Source organism: Arvicanthis niloticus, chromosome 26 (assembly GCF_011762505.2).
Source record: "Arvicanthis niloticus isolate mArvNil1 chromosome 26, mArvNil1.pat.X, whole genome shotgun sequence".
Taxonomy (NCBI): Eukaryota; Metazoa; Chordata; class Mammalia; order Rodentia; family Muridae; genus Arvicanthis; species Arvicanthis niloticus.
The window spans coordinates 32170952-32193839 of NC_133434.1; the positions used below are offsets into that span (position 1 = coordinate 32170952).

Consider the following 22888-nt stretch of genomic DNA (forward strand, 5'->3'; position numbering starts at 1 on the left):
GCTGGATGCAGTGCCGTATGGATGCAATTCCTGTGTTCACAAAGCAGAGGCAGGAGAATTACTATCGGTTGGAAGACAGCCAGAGGCTAGTAGTCTACATTATCCAGCTAGAGACCAGTGAGAGCAAAGAGAGGGAGAGGGAGGAGAATCATTCAGTCACTGACCACTTTGCTGGGAAGTTCAGGGTCTGTTGAGTAGAAACAATGTGAATAAAGAGAAGACAGTAAACTTGTACTCTGATCATGTAACAGATATAAAATCATATAACAGATATTTACTAAGTATCTACACAGCATCATAGTTTATTCATTTATTGAGCAGTTAGTTTACTTTTTTGTTGTTGGAGGAGGAGCCTGAGGATATCAGAGTATACAACATGGGCAAAATTCCCTGCCGTTGTGGACTACCACTGTAGCGAGGAGACGCGCCATAAGCAAGCGGGCTAGGTATCTATACAGACCTTAATTTGTACATATTCCCTTCCAAGCTCCGTTAAAATACACTGGCAGGACCTCATATATGTGCATTAGAATGGTTCATTCTTCCACTGAGTGGAATTGTGTCATCAGTAACCGTGAGACCCGCAGAACCAGCTTTGCATCTTGTGCTTTTAAGAGCCGTGGTGTGAGTGGCCTTGTTTTCTGTCTACCTGCTACCCTAAGGGCTAGTGTCGTTTTTTTTTTTGTTTGTTTGTTTTTTGTTTTGTTTTGTTTTGTTTTTTTTGTTTTTGTTTTTTCGAAAGATTAGGCTTTTGTAGCTGCTATAAAGACTCCTCTAGGTGGTAGCCTTGCTTCTGAGAGATGTCTGGCTGGTTCTCCCTGTCAGAATCATGGATCTTGCTGAATGGTGGGATCCACCAGATACCGTTCCCCCCAACCCCCATCCCTGTCTGGTGCTTGCTTTCTATTCATCTGTCATTGTACACTGTTGAAAAAAAAAAAAAAAAAAAAAAAAACCCTAGGCCAGGTTTCTTTGTATCATGTGAGGAGTGATTTTTTTTCATTGACATTACAAAACTAAGCTTACCAAATTCAGAAAAAGGCCCTGTTAAGAAATGTCTGAGGAACTCTAGCCTGCAATTATTTGACGCAGGTTACAGTAATGTTACGTTCAATCACATTTATAATTCCTCAATGTCTTTTTCAAAGTTATTTTGACTATCTTGTTACTTGCGGTTTTTGGAGCTGCTTTGAGTCTGTGAATCAATTTGGGAAGAATTTACTTGTTACTATTTAGTCTTCCAACTCATGGGCACATTTTAACTCTACTTATTTATATCTGCTTTAATTTCTCACAGCAGCGTCTTATAATAGCTAGAGATTGCTGCGTGTGTGTGTGTGTGTGGGTGTGTGGGTGTGTGGGTGTGTGGGTGTGTGCACGCACACGCAGAAAGTTATTACTTTATTTTATGGGAATACAAATCTTGTATAAATAAAAGGCTCTTCCATCGCTGGCCTCTGGCAGGCTTTTGTATCACCCAGTATTTGATGGCAACAAGCAGCCACAGGTGACAGGTAGGAGCAGCAGCGGTGGGTGGCGCCCTCTAGTGTTAGAGCTCTTGTGTCAGTCTCTGGTACTGGTACTCTTAGTCCTGGACAAGTGTTAGAGCTGTGTAGGCCCAGGAGGCCAGGATTTCTCAGCTTTGGGCAGTGGCTTCTGGATCTAGGTATTGGGATTCTGCTGCTGCTTCCTCTACCTCTGCTAGCTAGTGGCCTTGAGGCTCTCCATGGCACTGGCTTTTCCACTTCTTGTGTAGCATGGCTGCCGGCCACTCTGTTGTCACAGCTGTCTCTGCTCTAGTCATAGCAGCTAATTCTTTTTGTGTTACTACTCCATCCTGTTTCAGAAAATGTAGGCAAGAAAGACCACTTAAGAGAAGACTCTTAGTCACGTGGTGTTGCCTCACACCTTTGATCCCAGCGCTCAGGAGAAAGAGGCAGGTGGGTCTCTGTTGGTTCAAGGCCAGGCTGGTTTACACAGAGTGAGTTCCAGGATAGCCCTGTTTCAAATAACAAACAAATTCAGGCTTTACATTGCAATAATGGGGTGGGGTTGGGGCCAGCAGAGGAGGCTGGAGCCAGCTCACCAGCTGGCTGGACAGCTTGTGTGCAGCAGTTACTGCAGTCCTCTGCCAAGCCACCTCTGGATTGGGTGGAGAAGATTACATGGAAGTCCCGAGCAAGGTTCCTGAAACCATCGAGCCTGACTGCACCCTCAGGAGCCGGAGCACGCAGCTCTGATCGCAATGTCGCTTCTTCAAGGTATTCAGGAAATGTTCACCGACAGGCCTTTCCTTCAAGGAGCTGGAGCAGCAAGAGAGAGCCCAGTAGCTGTCCATTGGGAAGCAGCTCCTCTAGCTTGCAGGGCCTTTGCTTATGTACCGGAAAGTAAACATGAGAAGGAGTGCTTATACTTACATACTAACATTAATGTTGATTTCACAGCAGTGAACAATGTTTCTTACAGTGTCTAGCACTTGTTCTGTGCCCCAGGGAGAGAGGTCCCACTCATCTGTCCCAACATTCAAGGCCTGTTCTCTGGGCCTAGGGAGATGGCTTCATAGACAGAGGCACTTGGAGTGAAAGGAAGAGGACCTGAGTCAATTTCCCAGAAGCAGGCATGGCCTGTGTGCACTGGCAGGGGGAGGTGGGCAGGGCCTGGAAGCTCACTGGTTAGCGCAGCTGAAATGGTGAGGTTCCGTTTTAGTGAGAGATTAAGGTCCAGAGTGATAAAGTGTGTGCCTGCGTGTGTAAATGTGCACTTATACATACACAACGAAAAGAAGAGATGCTCTCGCAGCAGATGTCACGTGTCCTACTGGTCACATGCTCTATACTACACGTCTAGAACCTAACTCGTTCGGTGTAGGTGAGGTCTGCACCTGAAGACCAGCGTCTCCCACTGTGTCTCTGTCCTTTCCTTACCTCTGGTAGCCACTTACCTACTCTCTGCCCCTGACAATTGATTTTTTTTTTTGCTTGTTTATTTTTATTTTTTCTCACTTTTAGCCCAGGCTGGACTTTGACTGGTAATGATGGTTCCCTCAGTCTCTCAAGTGCTGGGATTACAGGAGGAGCCACTACGCTGGCTTAACTTCAGCCTTTTAAGATTCTGCATTTGGAGCCAGAGAGATGCTCTTCCAGAGGACCCAAGTTTAATTCCCAGCACCCACATGGTGGCTCACAACCATCTGTAACACCAGTTCCAGGAGGTATAATACTGTCTTCTGGCCTCAACTGGACTAAGAGTGTGTGCAGTACACAAGACACATGTGCAGGCAAACCACACATACATTTTTAAAGGATTCTACATATAAGTGAGATATATAGTACTTACCCTTTTTATTAAGTGTATACATTAACATTAGTCTGTGTAGGGAATGCATTCTGACCACGCTAAGTCCTGACCCTCTCTTACACTTCGTGCTTCCGTCGTCTTCCCTCCCTACAAGCCCCTCCCACTTTGACATTTCTTTGTTTGGTTTGGTTTATGACCGACTGAGTCTGGATTTGGCCCTGTGTGAGCATGAATGTGAAGCTGTCCCCTGGAGCGTGAGAGGCTCACCAGTGGCCACACCACAGAAGACAGTAACTGACTCTTCCCTCAGCTTCTGCTAGCAGCCAGTAGATCCTCAGGAGGAATAGAGCCTGAGGAGCCCCTTCCCGTCTGTGAGGAATGCTGACCGGCCCAGTCTGGAGCAGGCCCAGTGCAGGTTGGCCACAGCTGCTGTGAGCTCATGATAGCAATGCCGCGTCCTGCAGAAGGCGGCTCTTCACACCCGCCCTCCCTGTCATCCGACTCTGACTTTCCCCTCTTCTGTGATCGTCCCTGAGCTTTGGGGGTTTTTGGTGGTACAGGTGTCTGTTTAGGACTGAGAAACCTTGAGCAACTGTAAGTCTGTACTGACTGCCATTTGTTGGGGGAAAGTTCTAACAAGGCCTAGAACAGCCTTGATTAATTTCTAAACACAGAAATTTAGAAGGTGTGATGGCTATTCTTGGTTGTCAACCTGACTACATCTGGAATTAATTAACTAAAACCCAAATGGCCGGGCACACCTGTGAGGGACTTTTTTTTTTTTTTGCATTAAGTCATTTGAAATGGAAAGATCATCTGTTAGTCTGGGCTGGACATAGAAAAAGGAAGCTTGCTCTCTTTGCCTCCTTGCTCTCAGTAGCAAGTCCCTCCCTGCTTCTTCAGGGTATTCCAGCATCTACGGAGGACCAGCTTGGACATCCAGTCCTGAGGACTGAATACCTGGTGGATTCTTGGATCTTCTGTTGGTAGATAGTTGGATAGCCAGACCACAGCCTTTAAGCTAATCTAATAAGTGTGTGTGTGTGTGTGTGTGTGTGTGTGTGTGTGTGAGAGAGAGAGAGAGAGAGAGAGAGAGAGAGTTATTTAAATATATACATATATATGTATGTATATACCTATATGTATGCATACATACACACATACATAACTACATATAGGTTTTTTGAGACAGGGTTTTTCTCTGTGTAGCAGTCCTGGAATTGTAGTCTTGGTTGGCCTCAGTTTCAGAGACCTGCCTGCCTCTGCCTCCCAAGTGCTGGAAGTAAAGCTGAGCACCACCCCCTCTGGTGTGTTTTCATTCTATTAGTTCTGTTCCCCTAGAGAACCCTGAGTAACACAGAAGGTAGTAAATGCTGTTTCCATCTGTCAGAACAACAGTAGTGAATCCCCTCCCTGCAGCTTACAAAATGAGTTCTCTCCTAAGGAGTAGGTCTAAAAACTAAGCAGAAGGTACTGGTTGGTTACTCCCACCAGAGTCATGTCACTATTATACCAGTGTGCACAATCCAGTGCTTGTCTGGCACTCAAGGCTCACCACTGGGTAAGATCATCGATGGCTCTTCTCCCCCAGCTGCCTGCATACCACTGAGAGCTAGTCTGCAGGCGGAAGGGTTCGCAGTGATCACCCATGCCTTCTGGGGAGGGCATTATCCACCCATGCAGAATACTTCTGTCCAAACATTTTTTTTAAAAAATGTATCTTTAAAATTCGCTTATAAAGTACAGGATTCCCTGTGACTTCTTCATACATCTCTAGTTTTAATGAGCCCTCTCCCGGACCCTCTCCCTCACCCTTCCCCTTAGGGATCCTCCACCCATTGTACTGCACTGCCTCCAGAATTCCCTGTTTTCACTTGTGTCGACTTCTGTTGAGAACCGCTCTGCCCCATGTTTGGGGGCCAGAAATGTCCCGGACCACTCTATCAGTGTTGGAACCTGCACTGCCAAAAGCCTTGGAGGCTAAGTTGTTAGAGCCCACACTGCCCCAAGCTTCTCCAGTCCATGGGTCGGGGTTCAGCAAGAGAGAGAGTGAGGACAGATGCAAAGAATGGAGACCAGACAGAGTGTGATTCAATCCCGTTTATTCTTCAGTCTTCTTCTCTCCAAGTCCCTAGTTCCTAGTACCAAGTCTCAAGTCCTAATTCCAGTTCTAAGTTGCTAGTCTCTTTCCCAGTTTCAAGTTCTCTGTCTCAAGTCTCAAGTACTAAGTGTCTAATAATTTCTTCTGTCTGCCTCTTGCCTTTTATATGTCTCACTTCTAAGCCACGCCTTTAAGTCTCACACACCCAAGGGAAGATCCTGGGTATCTAAAACAAGATGTTATCAGAGTGTGCTCAGTTGTTGTAGGCTGTTGAAAACAAGTCTCTTGTCAGGGTATATGGCTCAAGATGGCTGCAGGGATGATAGCCGCCTTCTGTCGGCTCCCCACAGGCTTCCCCTTTCCTGCCTCCCACCTAACCAACCATAGCCCCTTTATATTTTCCTGGTTGCTGTAAACCTTCCAAGTTAAATACATAAATCTGAAATTTCAAAGCTATGATCCACCTGAGAGAGAAAATGTGACATCTGTCCGTCTAGTCCTGAAATGTTTCTCTCTTTGTTCCTTGATTATTTCACCTAGTTTAATGGACTCTATGTTCATTCATAGTGTTAAAGATGTCAGGATTCCTTCTGCTGAGTAACAGTCCGTGTGTATATGTCACAGTCCCTCCATCCGCTTAGCCACTAATGGACACTTAGCATGTTCCCACCTCTCTGCTGTCATGAATAATGCTACAGTGAGCATGGGAGCGCAGGTGTCTCTACCATGGCCATGTATACATATGTGTCTTTGGCCATGTATACAGAAGTGGAATGGATGTCTGGGTCATATGGTAATTCTTTAAATTTTGAGGAACTGTTTTCCATCACGACCATGTGTTTCCAGTACTAACAATATTTTCATCTTTTTTTTTATAATCCATATATTAACAAGTATAGGGTAGGGCTGGAGAGAAGGTTCAGCACACACCACTCTTACAGAGGACCCAAGTTCAGCTCCCAGCAGCTCACAACTACCTACAACTGAAGCTCCAGAGAAGTCTGCTGCTGCCTTTGAATACCTGCACTTACATGGGTCCACACATGTGTGTGCACACACAGACACATACAGAGAGGGGGGCGCACAATTTTGTTTAAAAGGGTTTTTTGTTTGTTTTAAAGAGCATGAGATAGTAACACATTCCAGTTTTGATGGTTCCTTTCACCCGAGCTGCCTGTTAGTCCATGCTGAGAAGCTGCATTTGGGTTTGTTAGCATTTGCTCCAGGATCCTCTAAACACCCGTGTGCTAAAGGCTTTACCAGAGTGTTAGCTAGTGTTGGGGACTTTGGGGTCTCTACAGGGTGGAGCTTAGAGGGAAGTCCTCAAGTCATTGAGGGACTTTCCCTCTTACTAGCCCTTTCTTCTTACTCTTTTTGGCTTCTGGGGCACAGTTCCTCTGAGTGACTCCACTGTTCTGTACCCAGAGCAGTGAGAGCAACTGGTGAGAGACTGGAACCAGTGAGGGAAGGAGCCAAAGAAACATTCTCCTCATCAACTGATTACCTTGGGAATTTGCCAATGATGGAACTCTGACTGACACGCTGTCCTTTGCCCGTTTTCAAAGGGATTGTTTAGCTCTTGGTATTGCACTGAGTCTCTTGGGTGTGTCAGCCTCTTCTTGTCAGACTCAGATTTGCAAACATTGCCTCCCACTGTATATGGCGCCTTTTTGTTTTCTTGCACGCTTCCTCTGCTCTGGTTCCTTAGTTTTTAGTCCTGAATACTAGTTGAGTTTTGTTGAATGCTTTTTAGCATCCATTGAGATGGTCCTTTTAAAAATTCTGTTAATATAATAACATGTACAGATGTTCAGTTCTTGCTGGGCTTGGCAGTAAACATCTTTGGCTCTGGCACTCAGGAAGCAGCTGCAGACAGATCTCTGTGAGCTTGAGGCCAGTTTGGTTACATAGTGAGTTCTAAGACAGCCATAACTGTGGAAAACCTATCTCAGTAAACAAAAATAATAAATAAAAAGCACTCAATTCCCATTGCGTCAGTCTTTATAGACTTGCAGTTATGTTGAGTTTCTTATATATTTTGGATATTAACCTCTTGTCAGATTTATTATTTGCAGACATTTATTTCCATTATATACATTTTTATTCCTGAATAAGAAGCATTAAACTTTCAAAAATTACATATGTGTGTTAGTGTAGTAAAGCTAAGAATACATATTTAAAGAATATTTACTCCTTAAGGGATAATTTTTGTCAATTTATACATAGCAGTTTTTACATATCCACAAAACAACATAAAATAGCAAAAACATTTGGATTATAATGTACTTAAGTTGCAGTTTTATGGTGCTATTAAGATTATATACCCTCTGCCTGTATACTAATTAAGCTGTATTATAATTTTGGGATTTTTCTCATAAGGTAAGAAAGGGGTGTCATGCCTCTGGAAATTTGGGGCCTGTTTGTCTTAGAATGAGCTCTAGGTGTTGGCCTGGATGAAAATGCAGAGTTTTGTGAAAGCTGCACTGTACCCACTTGTGTTGTCACTTTTGGTTCTTCCAGGGAACCTGATGGCAGTGACTCAAGGCTGTGCTGTGTGTTTTCCTAGAAACTCAGACAGCTCAGCAAGGCTGCGGGCTTCCTGTGCTGTCCTGGACAGCCTTTTAAACTTAATTTCCCTTAAACTCCCAGGTCTCTGATTGCTACACTCTGTGAGAGCCCAAGGAGCTCGTTCCAGGTTTAATTATGTGGGTGCTGTTTACTAATTCTACAGGTTTCTGTGTTGGTGTTGTACATTTGGCCCTGTGGCAAACCAAGATTCAGGGTGGCTCCATGCAGATCCACCTAGGCCGCTCTGTTGCCGTTTATGTCGAAGGGTTGCTATAGCGAGTAGACAGGGGCCTAGCCGTGTTTGCATTGTGCCTTGTTCTTGGCCTCGAGTGGACTTTACCTCCAATGTTGGCTTTTTAAGTAGGTTCTTCCTTGTCCGTTTGGGGCTTTTAATTTTATTTCTAATTGTGATAACCACACATAAACCATCTTAACTATGTTTAAACACGCATGTCAGTGACAGTAAACACATCTCTCTTGCACAGCCATAACCACCATCCGTCTCCAGAACTCTCTTCATCTTGCAGAATTGCAGTTCTGAATCCATTAACTAGAAACTTCTGCTCCCCAACCCCAGACAGTGGGAAGGACTCTTTACTTTCTGAGAGATCAAGATTATTTCTTATAAGTGGAATCGTGCAGTTTTGCCTATTAGAGACCGGCTTATTTCACTTAACGTAATGCCTTTAAGGTCTATCCGTGTAGTAGCATGTGTTACAGCTCTGTCTTTCAGGTCCGTCTCTGTTGTAGCATGTAGCTCCTCTCCTTTCTAAGACTGGGTGAGACGCCATTGTTTTTACATGCTGCATCTTATTTACAGATTCTTCTGTCAGTGGACATTGGGTTGCTCCCACCTTTTGCCTGTTGTGAATAATGCTTGCTTGTAACCACGTATATGTGTACTCTCCAAAACTCTGTTTCGGTTGTTCTGTGTGCACACTCATAAGAACCACTGAATGTGCACTTCATCTTGACTGTCAGGCTGATTGGGTTGGAAGACGTGTAGGAACTAAATAAAGCACACCTTCCTATGTGCCTGTCAGGGCATTGCCAGAGCCATCGTGAAGGCTTCGACCTGAGGCTTCACATCAGTGGCCCAAGTCATTGGTGGTTTAAATTTTTGATTACATGTTGGGAACTGGTGGCTCTGGGGAAAGTGGGGCATCTTTGGAAGAACCAGGTTGCTGTGAGCATGCCTTTTAAGGATATCGCTTATCCCGAAAACGCAGGCTCAGGAACCTGGCATCCGGCTCCTGTGGACTGCAACTGCATTTTGTGCCAACATGAACTTTTTGTGTGCTAACTCTTCTCTCGTGTTTTGTCATAGGAGCAGTAAAGTCTAACACACTAAGTCACGTGGAATTCTGCATTTAACTCTTTAAGGCACTATCAAGTCATTTTCCATGGTAGCTGTACCATTTTACGTTCTTAACAACAGTTACAGTGTCCCAGCCTCTTGGTGTCCTCCCCGTGCTTGGCTTTGTTCTTTCAGAGTGGGGATTTGTAGGTCAGTTCCAGCTAGCCTAGCCCTCAGGAGGCTCTGAGTCAGATCCATGTTTGCTGGCCACTTACAGAATTTCGTTAGAGAGATGTCTGTCCAGCTTCTGATTGGGAGTTTGGTGGGAGTGTTGAACAGAAAAACTGAGCATTTGCCCCCTTACACACATGCATGTGCAGAAGTGGGGACACCCAGAGAAAGTTGCTGCTTTTTTTTCTTAGGTCTCAGGTCTTTTCTTCCTGTCTATTCTTGCAGTGTAGACAAGGTGTGTTTTGACTGAGCATCAAGAGTCTTTCTTGTTGGAGAGACTTGTAAATGTGGCTTACTGGAGCCTGGCTCTGTGCAGTGCTCTTCCCTCCTCTGTCACACTTAAGTATCAGTTGCCACCACATCACTGCTGCCTGCTCAGTCTGCTTGGTGCAGAGATCAACAGTGATAATGTCTCCAGTGGACTGCCATCTTTTCCAGATTCACAAACCCATATTTGTTAAGAGAGGGAATGGGGCCAGAGAGATGGCTTAGTGGACAAGAGCACTGGCTATTCTTGTAGAGGACTTGGGTTCAGTTCCTGGCACCGACATTGTGGCTTACAACCATTTGTAACTCCAGTTCCAGGGGTTCTGACACCCACTTCTGACCTCTGCAGACACTAGGTACACATACAGTACACATATATCTAGCAAGCAAAACTCTAATTTTACAAAAAGTAAAAAAAATCTAAGTAAATACGTGGGATCACTTGTCACTCCTTTCGGCTGTTTCCCCGAATTTAAAAACACTGTCTTCACCTCCCTCGTCATTTAGAAGTCAGGAAGCCAGGGTCTCAGGCCAACATTCTAGAAATAGCCAGCAGGGAAATGATTTCCCAAGGCTTTGGCCACAGTTTCGAGCCTCTCCTTTATTTCAGTCAGTCCTGCCCCTGCCTGTTTGTCTTCACCTGAATGAGACTCTGAAGTGAGCTAGCTTGAGGCAGTTGTGGTCCTGTCTTCTATGAGCCTGGCTCATCCTGGAAATGATGGAGTTCCTGGTGTTTTGCTTTCATCTTTTTATCTTTCACGCCCAGTGCTAATGTTCTGCAAAAAGAAATCTTCTCTCTGTTTACCACCAGGAAATAGTACATTCCTATTTAAGTGAACCTCTAACCTTCAAATGCTATTTTAATCCAGTTAGATTTTTTTTTAATGTCCCCTGGTATCAATCTGAGAATTTTCTAAGTAGGAGGACCTAGTACAAATCTTTGAAATGAAGCCATTCCCACATTAAACTCTTTAAATTAATGCACGTTCCCTCCCCTCCCCTCTCTTTCCTTCTGACAGACTTTCACTGTGTGGTCCAGACTAGCCTTAAGCTCACAATCCTCCTCCCTCGGCTTCCTGAGTGCTATATCCGTCACCGTCACCGCAGTAATCTTCCCTTTGGCTACTTTTCCCTGAAAAATACCGGGAAACAAAATCCCCATGGCATTATCATCCTTTCACATGTTAGAACCATCGCATCAATGAAGAGATAGCTGGGTAAGCAAGAGGAGAGACACTTCACTACTCCACGCTTCTACTTTCCCACATCCAAATAAGCTTTAGATTATATGCAGTACTTACCTAAGACGGCCCAGCTGTCTCCCGGGAGGTTTGTGAGCCCTGCGCCTTGAGTCCCTTGCCTTGTCTTTCAGCTCCCCTTTGGAATCTGAGGTCACCCTCAGCACCTTAATGAGGAAGCCGTGTGCCGATGAAACAAGATCTGCCACAGATCGTCCTATGACGATGGGGGGTTGACTGGTGTAGGGCCAGGGTTGCCCTCTGCTTCCAGGTGGTGCTGTGTGGAAACACTGTCCAGGAGAGGAGCTCTGTGTCCTTACACTGCGGATGGAGTAGACAAGCAGAAGCAAGTGAACCCACTCCCTAAGCTCGGTCGCAAGAGCACTGCCTTGTGACTCAAGCCTGTCTTTGAGGCTCACCTCCTTTTACAGTCATGTTGGAGACACAGTCCGAGACTTGAGTTTCTGAGCGTACAGTCTGATCCTAGAAGAGAGGCATAGTCTGTGAATGCAAGAAAAACAGAACACCCACTGAAGTGTCAGTCACTAACCTGCGGCACTCAGTTGTCTTACTTGTCTGCCTAGCACTCCTTCCAAATGATGACTGTGGCTTGTCCTGCATTCTGACTGTGACATTTTAGAATAGAAGGGGAAAATACACTCAGAGCCCTGGAATTGGGATTAAGTTCCTTTTTCAGTTCAAGGAAGCTGCCTTTGTAGAAGTGAGGTCACTGTCCTAGGCTAGAATAAAGAAGAATTGTTTTCAGTCTGGCTTCTTTGAATTTTATTTTTTGATCTCACAATTGTTACTTGATCTTAGACTGGACAACAGCCCTTTAAACCTGGAAATTATTCCTCATCCAAGAGGGGCTTATACTACAGTCAGCATCTAACTGAGAGAAGGCTTGTAAGCATTTGGCTTCCATCTGCATTGTTGTATAGTAGAATCCATCAGTGCTCAGCATCCATCTCAGGCTTCCTGGTGTTCTGGAATTCAGTGTCCTTTACGTTTCCTGTGAAGTACTACTGGGAGCTCATAGTTGGTATTATTGACGTTTTCTATATATTGTACAAATATTAAATCTTTAAAATCTTTTTTTTTTTTTAGGTCTCTAGTTGACTTAGTGAGTTCCATTGGAATGCAGCTTCTAGGACCTAAGGTCCCTGAGGTGAACACAGGGTGCTGTGGTGCGGCCCCTGGGCCCCGTCCCTGAGGTGTGGTGAACACAGGGTGCTGTGGTGTGGCCCTTGGGCCCCGTCCCTGAGGTGTGGTGAACACAGGGTGCTGTGGGGCGGCCCTTGGGCCCCGTCCCTGAGGTGTGGTGAACACCCAGGGTGCTGTGGTGCGGCCCCTGGGCCCCGTCCCTGAGGTGTGGTGAACACCCAGGGTGCTGTGGTGCGTCCCCTGGACCCCCTGCTTTAGTTGCTACTTCTGTTGTTGAGACAGAATCCCCTCCCTGCTCTTCTTTCTGGTACTGTTGATTTGTTTGGCCCAGTGAGACGTGTTCCTTTGTGTCTGGTTTCCGTAACTCAGTATGTTTTCGAGGCTTGTGTACTTTGCTGAGTGAGTCCTGTTCTTTACTGTTGGCCTCATTTCACTTAGGAATATACCACAGTTTACCCTTTTCTTCTGTGGGTAGATGTTTGGGTTGTTTCTGATTTGGGACAACTATGAATGAAGCCACTGTGAACATTTTGTTGATGTTGTTCTTTGTTTCTCAGGACATGTTCTGTGTAGACCTGGCTGTTCTGGAACTCAACTCTGTAGACCAGGCTGGCCTCAAATGCACAGAGATCTGTCTGCCTCTGCATTTCAAGTGCTGGGATTAAAGGCGTGCACCACCACCACCACCTAGCCAAAACTGAACATTTACCTTCAAGTTTTCATATATTACTTTAATTTCTCTTGGGTAATACCTAAGTGTAGAATTACCAGATCAAATAGTAAGTAAGTATTTGAGTATTTAACTTTACAAGAAACTTCTGTGCTGACTTAAGGCGATTGGAGGATCTGGCTCTCCCAGAAGGATGCTTACTTAAGTGTCAGTCTGTGTAGTTCCAGTTGTTCTGCCGCCTGTGCCTGCCATGGAGGTTTAATTCTCCTCCCGGATGCCTGGAGAAGCAAGCACATTGCCCATGAGGAGGTTGGCTAGCCTCACTAATTCTGTCTCCCAGAAGCCTTTCTTGTGTTCCCCTCAGTGACAGCAGCTGCATATCTGTCTCCCCAGAGGCTAGCTGGCATTGTGGCCTCTAAGCACAGAGTAGTTTTCCTTGTGTTAGTACTTTATATGCAGTGGGTAATAAGGACCCCTCTGTGTCTGAGCTCATCTCAATTGATGTTTGCAGTTGTTGACTGTTTTATGAATCTTTCACAGTGGCTGATCCTTCATGTGGTGGAGTTTGGGTAATTTCTAGTTTTTAACTATCAAGTCATGCTATTACAAGCATTCCAATATGTATCTTTTGGTGAATACTGTACGTGGTTTTCCAGTACTATCTAGGATGGACTGGCTGAGTTATGGAGTAGTGCTTCTTGGGGAGTTCTTAAGGATTTGGATCTTTTGTTAAAATGCGCCTGTGGGCTGAGGAGATGGCTCAGCAGGTACGTCGGTTAAGTTCTGACCCCCAACCCCCTGAATAGCTGAGGCCACTTTGTTCCATGCCTGCCAGATATTCCATGCTGTTGCTGTAACATGCCTGCCAGTCACTGACACAGAGAAGTGACTTGGCTCAAGGACACGCTGACCACATCCCCTGTTTCGTTCTGTATGTTCTGAATGTTCTGTATGAGGTTTGCTAATTATAAGAAATTCCACAAAGCTTTACGGAGGACCCATCAAATCAAAGGTCAATATGAACTGCTATATCTAAAATATCTTGAGTCAGAGCTGACCACTGGGAATCCCTTCCTGAGCCTATGTATGAGCCCACTATAGATTTTGTGGCTAACCCTGAAGAATGCTACTAACAAGCCAAAAGTTAAGATTATAACACTCATGCTCTGTTATCTCAATGTTCTGAAATCTCATGTTCACTGCCCATCCACCAACCCCCATACCTTACTCAGCACCAGTCAGCATCAAGGTTGGCTGATAATACTTTGCCTAGAAAGCCAACTGCTCCCTTCCTTGCCCTGTCAACTTTTTTAACCTGTTTTTTTCCTATAAAAATTCTTGAGAGCAGACTAGTACTACAGAGGGTTCCCACAGTCTTTTTTGCAGTCCTGGACATCCAGTATTACGGTCTGCATTCAATAAACCATTCTTACTTAACTGAGATCAGTGTTTATTTGGTTTGAGGTGGCGATTCCTGAACTCCCACAAATACCACTAGCTATACAAACCCAATGACCTGAGTTCCAACCCTGGAACCTGCATAAAAAGCTGGATGTGGGGGCTTTAGAGATTTCTCAGCATTCAGAGCCCTGGCTACCCTCACAGAGGACCAAGGTTCTCTTCCCAACACTCACAGGGCAGCTCACAACTGTCTGTAACCCCAGACCCAGGGCATCTGGTGCCATCTTCTGACCTCTTCAGGTGCATGGTGCATACACATCAAGCAGAAAAAACACCCATGAAAAATAAAATGGGGGAAGAGGAGCTGGATGTGGTGGCACATGTCTGTAATCCCAGCACTCCCGTAGGAAGATAGGAGAGAAAGAGGAGGTTGGCCCCAAAGCTTACTGGCCAGCTAAGCCAATACACAATGGTGTGGCAGCAGACACAGCAGAAAGAGACAGCCATACAAGGTGGAAGATGAAGACCAATTCCTGAAAGTTATCCTCTAACCCCTACATGACTGCTGTATTACACACACACACACACACACACACACACACACACACACACAGAGTTATCCTCCAACTCCCACATGAATGCTATAGTCCACACATTCTCTCTCTCTCTCTCTCTCTCTCTCTCTCTCTCTCTCTCTCTCTCTCTCTCTCTCTCTAAAAATTTAAAAGATTGCTGAATGTGAGCCAGCAGGTTTGAGCATCCTGGCAAACTCCGAGGTGATGCTGGCACCACCAATGCAAGAGCCCACCATCTGACCGGTGGTAGACATCTTGTTTTCTGAAGAATCTTCCCAAGTATTGTGTCTATTTTACATTCCTGTGAGTCACAGGGAGAGTTCTCCATATTCTTGGCAATCCATCCCTGAAATTTTCTGTTTTTATTTTAGCCATTTTGGTAAATATGTTATGATTCCTCCTATGGTTGTAATCTATATCATAGCGAAACCAGTAAGGATACTGTCATTTGAATCTGGTTTGTGTAGAGGAAACTTAATCCAGCAACATGGCTGCTCTGTCAGAGATCATATCCAAAGACCTTTTGGTCTATGTGATCCAGCTGGAGTGACACGCCTTTAATCCCTCTGACTGGAATAGAGACATGCCTTTAGTACACACCTTTAATCCCAAACAATGAAGGTAAAGTTAGTTCATAGAAGGAAACAGCCATGTTTGAAAGTGACATCTAATTGACCCAGTGACAAATCAGAGAAAGATTTGACAGAATGAGACAGAGATAGGATATGCCCAACAGACAGGAAAGAGAGGAGACATGGAGGTGTAGGGGGAGCAGTTCAGCTGAGTTCAGTCAATACAGTGAGGTTCAGTACAGTGCAGTGCAGTTCTGTGAAGTTCAGTTGAGTGCAGTTGAGTCTGTGCAGTTCCATTGAATGCAGTGAGTTCAGCTGAGTTTGTGTAGTCAGTGAAGTTCAGTCCTTAGAGTTCAGAGGCAGTTTTTTTCCAAGCAGAGCAATTCAGTGAGAACCCAAGAGAAGCCAGTATGAGTCAGTCAGTTTGGAGAGGAGTTTTGATCCAGAACATCTAAGTTGAACCAGCCAGCCAGAGCTCAGAAAGAACTAGAAAAGGTGAGCTTATTCAGCAGTAAGCCTCTGAGAATACAATTACATCTGGCAAATAAAAGTTACATTGACAGGTTTGTCCTCACCATAACATACTTTGAGACTTGGTCCCCATGGCAGAGTTGTGATGTGGAACTGAAACAGACATTTAATAGAAGCTACGTTAGCTAAAAACTGTTGACCCAAGTGAGGACTTGGGTTCACCAAGAAAAAAATACAGGATAAAAGCCTGCCATTTCTGCCTTTATTCTGTGTCTCTTTTGGTCACCTGTTCACTTATATGCAGGCCTGTTAATTATTGTGGAGTAAGTCAAACCAATCTGTTCCTCATTAAGGCTGAAGAGGCTCAGGGACAAGTTGTTACTATAAACCAGCAAAATATCCTTTTTTTAAAAATGAAATCTTTCAGTAATTATTTTTCCATCAGGTTATATTTTGTAGAGTTTTTACTTCTGCTATTATTTTTTTTTCTCTGTTCTCCAGTTCTTCTTTTGTTTGTTCTCAGCTACCTTTACTCTGTTGCTCAGGGTCTGGTGTGCTTCATCTATGGCTTCAAAAATCTGTACCTTTACAGATCTATTTAATTTCATAAAGGGTAATCTTAATTAAGATTTACCTTCATTTCCATTTTATTTATTTTTAAAAACTGAGTCTTGGAGTTAGCTGTTTAGTCCAGTGCTAAGGCCCTGGATTTGGACCTCAGCACTAGAAGAAGAAAGAAAGAAAAAGATGGAAGTGATGGTTACTGTTTTCTCTCTCTGTTTGAGACTGAGCATGGGCCCTGCATCGGTTTTGCAGTGTGCTCTTCCTCTTGTGTTCTGGCATCCAGCTCCTCCCCCTTCCTCATGGCTCAGTCTCACTCCATCATCCATCCTTATCATGGGGACGCCATATCTAGAGAGACCCGTGGGCAGGTTCGACTGCGATAACCTCACTGTCCTTGGACACTAATGGATTCTCCTTTCAAATATTACAAAGGGACATTGCTAATATAAATGTATGCGCCTCACCACCCAGAAGCCTCAGAGGAACAGACTGAAAGGCTGTCCGAGTAGAGAGCCATCTCTCATTCCTTCGGTAAAGAATCAGTATTTTCCAGCCTAGAAGCCAGTTGCACACTAGGTCTGGTCCACGTTCCTAGTGTGTCTGCCCATTGTTTCTGTCACACTCTTTCTGACTGCCTGTTTGCAAACATCCTAGGACACAGTTGCTTCAAATGTTCATGAGTGACAGTAATACAACAGGTGACACAGCACAAATGGAGAGCTGCTTTCTTTGCCCATGCCCCTCCCCCACAGCTCTCCTTAACAATACTCCTGCAGGCACCTCCTCACCTCACACTCCCTTCTCACTCCCCTTTCCCCAAAGCCAAGTTGCTAGTCAACTCTTGGACTCTTGCCGTCTTTTCCATAATTCATTTCAACAGTTCTGTCACATGAATGACATCAGCTCCTAGCACTGATTGACATGTTAATTTTCTTAGGAGAAATCGTGTTTTAGGTGCTCTTTTCCTGTGAGGTACTGTTTCTTATGCCCTCCTCTGTCAGTCTTCACTTTGTGTTTTTGGAGACTGGGCTTCTCACTGAGCCTGTAGCTTGCTGATTCAGCTAGACTGGCAGGCCAGCAAGCTCACCTCCACTTACTATGGCTACAGAGGCACTCCTTCGTGCCTCGGTTCTACCTGGCTGCTGAGGATCCAAACTGTTTGTCTGGTGAACACCTTCCTGTCTGACCTAATTCCCTCACCCTTTAAGATGTTCTCATACGTGGAGTCTAAAACATTGAGATTGTTTTTGTTTTCTTTCCTTTTTTTCTTTTTAACTACAGTACTTTTGTTTATCTGTGTCTAGTTGCATGTGCACATTTGGGTTTTGCACAGGACAGCTTCAGGCTTAGAGTTTGCAAGTAGGCTAGGCAGGTAATGGGTAAGCCCGGGGAATCCACCTGTCCTCCATTCCTCAGCACTGGGGTTACGGCTTATGCTTTCACACCCTCCTTTTTGACATGAGGCTGGGAATCGAACTGCTGTGCCCCGCTGTGCAACATGACTAAACTGTGCTGTCTCCCTAGTCCTTAAAATAAACGGATCACTATGCCCCCTTTCTCACTGTAGGATAACCAACAGTTAAAAGTTGTCTAACTTCCAGAGAGGCATAGTGACTCGTGGCAGCTCATGAATTGTTTCTTCAAATGGGCAATCTTATGTGAGTGGGCCAGAGTATATATAATCAAATGTAAGTCAGGAACATATATGCAGATGTAAATAATTCACTCGCTATAATCAAATAACAGAGGCACTCTAGTTGTGTAGCTAGAGCAGTGATCTCTGACCCATGCCTTGTTAAGTGTTCTGTGGAAAGTGTCTGTATCCAGCTTCACTGATGCGGTAATGGCTCTGATAGGGAATTCAGGGCCTTATCTCCTCACTCTGCTTTTAAAACTGTGATCGAGAACGTGTTTGGTTGCATGCACAGCCCGACCTGTCTGTGAACTGCTGCTGCTCTTTTCCTTAGGGACTACAACTTTTTCTACTTTGTATTTAGTACGAAAATCTTAAGGAAGGGAAGCTAGCGATACTGACGGCTCATCCCCTCTCTCTCTAAAGTGAGTTGTAACGTCGCGAGGTACTCTCAGAAGGATGTTGAATGCTCACAAAGGGGATAGTGTAGACACTTGACATTCTTCCCTGTTTTCCTCTCCTGATCGACTGGAGTCAAACATGGTTGCCAGTGTTTGTGTCTCTGTTGTACAGCTTTTATTTCGTTTCCCGGATTTGTAGTTTGGACAGGAAAATGCTCCTTTCAGGGCTAAATCCGTTTGATCTGTATGTTTCCTGAAGTTTGCATCAGCGTGTGGCTTACTAGCCATTGTTCTATTGATACCATAATCCAAAACAAAATGTCCGAAGTACCAGAGCTTTAAAGTCGGTTCTTTAAAAGTTCCAATGTGAGGCTGAAGGTTCCCGTGTGAGGCTGATGGCTCCGTGGTTAGGAGCACTGATGCTCCTGCAGAGAACCTTGTTTGGTTCCCAGCACCCACTTCCAGCTGTTCACAATGGTCTCCAGCAGATTTGATGCCCCCTTTTGGCCTCTGAGGACACCTGCACAGACATGCACACTCACATACATACACAGACTCACATGCAGGTGCACATACATATACATACACATACACATAGTTAAGAAGAAAATGAATCCTTTAAAGTAGTTTCATGTTTCTCTTACTATTTTTGGCTGTAACAAAATCATTCTTGGACTAATTTATACCCTTTTGCTCGTATCAAATTAAAAGGCATGGGAAGGTTAATTATTTCATAGTACACTGAAAGGCTTCTAGTGCTCTGCTTTTGTTAGAAAGTCCCATGTTTAGCATCTTTTGCATAAAAATGCATTTTAATAGGTGTCTCACTTCCCATAGTATTCAAATGTACATCAGGTCCAACTGGATTATTTTAAAATAGTGACTCTTGTATTATTATTAGAGAAAAGCTATTTGTTATCCGTGATGGTTAATATTGATCTAGAGTCAATTAAGAGACAAGCCTCTGGGCATACTGGTGAAATTATTTAAATTAGGTTAATTGAGTTGGGAAAGACCCACCTTAACTGTGGGTTGCTAAGTAAAAAGGTGCTGTTCATGATAACTAATTGATTCAAATTGTAGCAATCTTTTGGAGGGATTTGGTGTAGTTTTCTTCTTTCTTTTCTTTTTTCTTTTTCTTCTGCTTCCTCTTCCTCTTCTTCTTCTTCATTTTGGTTTTGGTTTTTCAAGACAAGGTTCCTCTGTAGCCCTGGATGCCCTGGAACTCTCTCTGTAGATCCGGCTAGCCTGGAACTCGGAGAGATCGCCTGCCTCTGCTTCCCAAATGCTGGAATTAAAGGCATGCACTACCTCCACCACCTAGCAGGAGTTATTTCAGTTACTTTATTATCTGTCTTCAGATTCAGGATCTAAGTAGCATTTAGATATCAGATTATACATAGAGTGGGCTAAGGTGATGTTCATACACTTGTACATGGATTTTCCTTCTATGGTTCCTTGGGCTCTTCCAGTCCGTTACAGTTGCTTCATCTTTGCTTCTTTGTGACCCTGGCACTGTGAAAGAGTGCTGGCCAGGTATGTTGTTGAGTGTCTGTGAATAACAAAGAGATGTTCAGCTTTCCTAGTTCTTCATACAGGGCAGACTGGCATGCTTTGGTGCTGGTGCCATTGACCTTGGTCACTTAATTCTGGTGACATCCACTGTCTTCCTCCACTCTTTAGCCATTCTGTCTCCCTTTGAAATTAGTATCTTCTGAGGAAATAAGCTGCGATACAAACTCCTGTTTCCTATTTGACGATGGTAATATGTATGAACATACATGTCATTTGTATGTGTGTGTGCCATCATGCACAGGTGGAGATTAGAGAACAAGTTTGGGTTGTAGGGACTGAACTCAGGGCATCAGGCCTGTACAACAAGCACTTTTCCCTGCTGAGCCATCTCACCAGCATCTCAGTGTCTTCCTGCCCACTAATTTTAGCATCTATTGATTTTTCTTTTGCGTGTAGTAGTTTTCTTCTTATGTCTTGACAAACGATTTTCTGTTTCTGTTATTCTTTTTATATTTTTAATCAGGATTCTACTGGAATAAAGGTCTCTATCTTTTCTCCTGTTTCTTCCTATCTTCACTTATCTGGTGATGTGAGTATGGACCCATGGATTCACTTTATCTGTAGAGTTTATCCTTAATTGCTGTTGGTTTTGACCCTAGCACTGTGTTAGCAACGGAAACATCAAAGTTTTGAACTTTTCATATGTCATGAAGTTCAGCTTTAAGGAAAATATTGAAGTGTTTGCTCTCTGTCCTCGGCGCCCGCAGGGATAGATAGTGAGAAGTGGCGTGTGCTCTGCTTTAAATATGATAGATTTGTAAACTGAGAATGTCACGCACCAGGAATGCTGCTGGTGTTTGGTTATTAATCATCTATGGTGAACAGAGAACTGAGTCTCTCAGGACCAGGTATAACATTTTAAGGCCATTTGTTTCCACGTGGAGGGACACATGACAGGAGAACCAGAGGTATAAAAGTCAGAGGCAGAAGGAAGCCCAGGTAAGTCTCAGACAGAGCACACATCTTACTATAAAACTTCTGAGTTCCCTAGAATACCATGTGGTAGTCGGTTTCTTTGAATATTAATTTTTACAACTCTTCTTTTATGTAAAAATAAATCCCAAAACCTAACCAAATGTGGTTTATGAAAATATGCTTTTTAAAATCTGGTGTGTGTGTGTGTGTGTGTGTGTGTGTGTGTGTGCGCGCGCGCGCGCGCGCGTGTGCACACGTGCAGGTGTATGTGCAGGAGGCCAGTGGTTGAGGTTGAGTCTTTCTACATTCTTCTGTGTGTTTTTGAGACAGGGTCTCTGACTTTAGGACTCATCTGTTTGGTTTAGCCCAAGTGAGCTCTGGGAGCCGCCTGCCTCTGCCCTTTCTGGATGCTGGCGTTACAGTCACACTCCAAGCTCGCTCAGCCTTTTATGTGGCGCTCAGTGCTGGAGCTCAGGCCTTCACTCCTGCACTTTACTGAGCCACATCCCCAGCCTCCAACCTTGACTTCTCCTGCCTCTTCAACAGCTGCTTGTCTGAAGTGTTACCTCTGCTGTGCCTTATTAAGGATTGTGAGGCACACAGAGCCCTATGGTGTTGTGAATATTGTTATTCTTTGCATTTTCCCAGTTTTGCTTGGAAGCCTTTTTAGGTACCTGTGACAACACTGGGTGTAGAAGTCCTTGATGTGACTTTTTCTCATTAAGTTTCTGAATCAATACATATCTCCTCGGGACTAAGGTTGCTTATGTCTCCATTCTGTTTGCTGCGGATACTTAGAGGAAGGATCTATTGAACACTAAATTTGTAATTTAAGTTGGGTTGGGTTTTTTTTTTTTTTTTTTTCTCTGACTGTCTTTAGCAGAGAAGATTTTATTTCTTCCTGTCACAACAATCAGGCAAAAAACAGTCTCGTAAGCTGCTAAATAGGTCAGCTGCCTGGACACCGTGAGGTGGCGAATCCGCAGGGGCTCCTGACCTCAGCAGCACCTGTCGGTGATGGGAACAGGGAGTAGAAAGATCTAAGGGGAGTGAATGAGTCTCCACTCGGTTCAACATTTGTAACTGAGGAAACAGCTTTCACACCACTGTGTGTGTGTGTGTGTGTGTGTGTGTGTGTGTGTGTGAGTGAGTGCACGTGCGCACGCGCATGTGTGCGTGTGTTCTGTTTCATTTTAATGAATATGGCCAAATAAAGGCATGAAACTGGGTGAGAGAGAACAGTTCACAGGAAGTGACTCATGTGAATGGATCTAGGATTTTGTTCCCTAATGCAGTAAAGGATTAGAAAGCCATTTGCCTCAATGGTGTGTGTGTGTGTGTGTGTGTGTGTGTGTGTGTGTGTGTGTCTCAAAGCTTAGAGAAGGTACTGAAGCTGTTACAAGGGAATCATTGTACACTAGTAATTTTGAGGATGGATATCCCTGGTGAGGATTTGTAAAATCCTCTGAGATGTCAAGACGACAGGAAGTGCTCCATATGAACTTGAGACCTGGGTTGAGTTTAACTTTTGCTGGGTTTGGAACTGCTCGTCTTCTTGTACTTTGGTTGTTGACTTATCTGCTGTGTGGTGCTCTGTTGAACCCCGCCCCGCCACCAAGTCATTGGCCTACCAGGTCCCCTAACTCTGCTGACAACCACTGGTGACCAGCACTCTCATGAACCAACTGTGAAATGCTTACACGTCTGGATCAGTTAGGCTGGACTCTTCTCTGATTGTGGTGAACACATTATAAAGGGTAAGTATAATGCAAAATTTTTTTGATTGATACAGAATCTAATGTTTAAAAAAGAAAAATTAACTATCTATGCACCAAAACTCAGTTTGGTTATCTAACCTAGCCCCTTCTGGCTAAATCCTCCAGTTCAGCCGTCAAAGAGCTGGTTTAATTCATCATATGGAAAGCAAGTGTCTGTAACACTGGCTTGT

General features: G+C 44.4%; 1 protein-coding gene across 1 annotated transcript in view; it reads left to right on the forward strand.

The window, feature by feature from the left end:
- The window catches only part of Rec114 (REC114 meiotic recombination protein), a 91257-nt gene that overhangs the window by 30639 nt on the left and 37730 nt on the right, over nt 1-22888 (forward strand). The gene's annotated exons all lie outside the window — the stretch shown is intronic.